Source organism: Arvicanthis niloticus, chromosome 11 (genome assembly GCF_011762505.2).
Source record: "Arvicanthis niloticus isolate mArvNil1 chromosome 11, mArvNil1.pat.X, whole genome shotgun sequence".
NCBI lineage: Eukaryota > Metazoa > Chordata > Mammalia > Rodentia > Muridae > Arvicanthis > Arvicanthis niloticus.
Window position 1 is genome coordinate 67,370,713 of NC_047668.1, and position 4,399 is coordinate 67,375,111.

The 4,399-nt window shown below is 40.8% G+C and overlaps 1 pseudogene; it reads right to left on the bottom strand.

Moving 5' to 3' along the window:
- Nucleotides 1-2,067: 2,067 nt before the first annotated feature.
- Nucleotides 2,068-2,935, bottom strand: LOC117716856 (protein SET-like; annotated as a pseudogene).
- Between the last annotated feature and the right edge of the window lie 1,464 nt (nt 2,936-4,399).

Consider the following 4,399-nt stretch of genomic DNA (forward strand, 5'->3'; position numbering starts at 1 on the left):
TGTGTGTGTGTGTGCCTGTGTGTGTATACCTGTGTGTGTATGTTCATGTGCATGTTTGTACTTTTGTGAATGCATGAAGGCCAAAGTTTACCTAAGTTTCTTTTCATACTGCTGTCTCCTCATATTTTTGATGAATAATGACCTTTTATTGTGGGGTGGTGGGCTGTGAGAGGCAGCTGGGTACCTGGCCCAGCAGGCTTTTAAACTGGGAGACCCTCAGGGATGGTAGAAGTTTGGCCTTCCTCCTGGGCCCCTGGCTCCTTTTACATAGCTATAGCCCCCCACAACGCCTACAGAGAGGTCTGTGGCCATCCATCACATAGGGACAACACTCCTACTAGCCCCTCCACAGGTAGAAGGCATGACTATAGGCCACAGAGCCTCAAGACAGATCTCCATATTAATGAGATAGCTGAAAGCCAGAGGGCTTAGCCAATTAAACATTCCTTCCCAGAACCTTCTCCTTACATAAGGTATTTAACCTCAGGCCCGCCCTGAGAATACCAGGGGTATAGCTTCATCTATTTTCTGCCAGGATAATAAACATTTTTAAACCATGGACTATTTCTCTTCTTTGGAACACACTGTGGGGCACCATGGAGAAGGTTTTCAACTACCTAGCCGCCATTTAACCTCTCTAAGCTTCCAGCCAGGAGGCCACCCAAGCAGGCAAGCCGAGCAACCCTGACCCAGCCAAGGGGGTCATCCCCGTGGGATGCAGCCAGAGCTTCTCTCCCTCTCCCCTTCGGCTGTGGACAATCCAGCCCGTATGCCCCCACCCCAGTCCGCGTCCCCGTTTGACCCTTCCAAGGCCTCTCAGTGGTGCCTGAGAGCCCAAGGGCCTGAGAACCAAATGGTTCCCAGCCAACTTTTGGCCCAGGGACCCCAACTCAAAAGTTCTGGCCCTCAAACTGTGTTCCTCCATCCCTGAGCAGAGTCCTGCGGCTTCTCAACAGCCCGACATCCACCCAGTGTGCAGGCGTGGAGTGAACACACTCAACTTTCTGCCTCTCTGCCTCTCTGAGCCACTGCCCTAGCCCCTTAGAGGGGGCAGATGCGGGACACACAATTAAACACAAGAGGACCCACGGCCACACGCACTACAACCCCGCATTTCATCACACCTGGAATTCACTAATCTAGACCAACTGGGTCAGTGAGTCTTTGGGACGCCCTTGTAGCTGACCTCTCTGGGCTGGGATAACTGATGTGCTCTGTGTTTACATGAATGCAGGGACTCAGAATGAGATCTTCAGAGTTGTTGCCATATTTCTAGCTCTTAAGTGTTATAATTATTTTGTGTGCACAACAGTTTTATTGTAACAAAGTAACATTTAAAATGAACATCTTTTTCCTTACTGTGAAAACGGCCAAAAACTAAATTAAAAATTAAAAATTAAATCACAATAGAGAATGTCAACTCCAAATAAAATACTACAGGTTCTGCTGATTTTCTCATTGGGTGGCAAGGATCAAGTCAGTGTTAGGAGAGAATTTTAATTTAAAAGTGTCACCTTAAACTACAAAGGTGCCTGTTAAATATCACAATCAAACACGCTAAAGGAGCAGTCATGTTGTCAAATGCTCACTTAACACCCCAGATACATCAAACCCACCCTTGCTGACTGTCTGTACCCATTTTTTCTTTCTTTTTATTAAACAAGAGAAAGTAGACAGATACATATTGGTAAATGCTAACTGTCTGTATTCACATCTCTATGTGAATACACAGGGTAGTCTCTGAGCTCATTATACAGAGAAAGGAAAAAGGCTAGAATTCTATGCACTACTACACAGGGGCCTAGCACCGTCTAGCCTCCAGCAGAGCCAAGGAAACTGGACCATTTTTCTTTCTTCCCACAGAGCATGGTGTTGGTGTTGAATCCCCAGTGTTTGAGACAAGAAAGGATAAAAAATCATTGAGAATCATGATGTTGAGAGAGCTAAGGGAGAATTAGCACAAGAGAGATGGCAAGGAATTGACTGCAACTTGCTCCCAGGGACTCAAGAAAATTAAAAAGTAAAAAGAAAATAAATAAGAAGCTTGGAATCCATCAGTTTTCTATGCTAGTTATCCTCACCTTCATCCTCCTCTCCTTCCTCCCCTTCATCATCATCTTCATCCCCTTCATCTCATCTCCTTCATCAGTATTGTTTAACCCTTCCTCTTCTTTGTCATCATCATCATCATCATCATCATCATCATCATCATCATCATCATCATCATCTGCCTCTCCTTCATCATCTACATTGGGAACCAAATAGTACTTCAGGGGATTTGGCCAAATAGATCTTTGATGACCTCTTCTAACTCATCAGCACCTGCATCAGAATGCTCAGTAACACAGGTGAAAAGGCTCTCAGGCTCTTTTTGCTGCCTGTCCTGCTGACCTTACTCTGCCGAGTTTTTTTGTCAAATCCTTTCCAGAATTCCATTTGATTTCAGTGGACTTTGAAGACAGGTCATCACTCTTATTCAGATGAAATTATTTGGAGAGAACTTTATTTTCAAAGTAAGAATTTTCATCAAAATAAAAATCTGTTCTCTAAACTGATTTAATGTCTTCCAATTTTGTCACTTCAACTCTGGTCAAATAATACAGAGCCTCCTCGTCTTCCACCCCAAGCAGTGCAGACACTAGTGCATGGCTGACATGTTGTTACCCAAAAATTTGGGATTTGGGCTCAATTCTGACTTCTTCTGAAAAAAAAAAAAAAAACCACATAGCTGGCAGACTTTGTTATGGTTTTGTTCTACTTTAAAATTTTCCTCACTAGCTTGTTTATTAAGTCTGTCTACTTCATCAATATGTTAAATATCCTCTTACTGTTCTTTTTCTTCCTTCAGCAAGCCAGGAGAGGTCAAATTGCCCTCCATCTTTGGGGTAGCAGTTGGTCTGTGTTCTTGAGCTGAGGCAGAAGCACAGATTACCATTTTGGGGCAATGGTGCAAGGTGAGTGTCTAGAAGGCAGAGCCCCATGTTCACAGAAGTAAGAAACTCACAAGAACTCCAGTTGTTACATTTTATTGTGTTCTTGCAATTATTAGATCAATGTATGAACTACAGAAAGCAGGCTTTAATACCTGCCTAAATCTCCCTGTAATGCCAATCACTTACTTTGACTGCACTTATTACTATTTTAAGCCACCTGCAAAGGGGAGGTGGAAATCATATCAGACCAAAGAGCTGTGACTGTTGCTTGAACCTTTTTGGCTAGACATATTATACAAGAAGTCAGGCCTAGAGAGAGTAGCTGCAAGATTCTTGCTACAGCTTTTTTTCCCTTGGAGATTCTAGGAGCAGCTATTTTGAAAAGATAATATCAGCTCATGAAAGAAGAAAATTAACGAATGTATTAAGCAATTAAGCTTCTAGACTGATGGGAAATATATAAATTGTCAAATCTCCTTAGACCTTTATTGTTTTTTCTACCTTGTCCCTTAAGCTCTTAAGAATACAACAACATTTGGAAATGTGTATTTAATAACCAATTGTATTAGTGCCAGGGTACAATTAATATCAATGTTCCTCCTTTGGTGCCTAAGTAACTTTCTTCCTAATCTTCTATATAGTAAAATTCTTTAATATTTTAAGATGATATCCAAAATTTAACATTAGATATTTTACATTTGTAATGTATATGGACATTTTAATATAAAGCAATTCAGATGAGGTTTCTAGAAAACGCTTCAAACATTTACCATTAGCAAGCAGCACACACACAGATTTTCCTTCTAAATATCTGATGCACTTTCCTATAAACTATTTTTTATAAAATGTAGAGTCCCTTTGATGATGTTGAATTAAAATAAAATCCTGTTAGCCTTGTTTTCTGCTCTCCTTAAAGACCCTAACCATTGTGGTGGTGTGTCTTCACTCTTCAAGGTGCTACAACTCAGAATTTGCCACACATAAACAAAAATAACTTAGCTGGACTAATGGATTCTGCATGTCAATATTTTACACAATTTGTTTTTTAATGATTTAAGAAATCAAATATGTGCCAAGACATTGCTGTATTATGATGCTTTTAAATTCAGTTTCTTACAACTTATGGGAGTTTCCCATTATACTTTGTACTGTATATATTATGAGCACAGAGCTTTGACTTCTGAATATTGCTATGTAACCAGTGGATATGATAGCTCTCCAGTCTGCTTTTGCATTTGTGGAATATACTATGCATTCTATTCCTCTCTTATAAATGCTGGCTAATCTATTCAGATAGACTTGCTGAGTCTCTGCAGACTCATTCTATTTCTTCTTTGAACCTTCGCCAGAAAAAAGAAAGTAAATGATATCTACTTTGCTGTCTCAAGGGGACTGTGAGAGCTAATGAGTAGAACTTACAGAGGGAGAGTTATTTCTTATTGTTCTGCCAGAGAATGAAACACTCA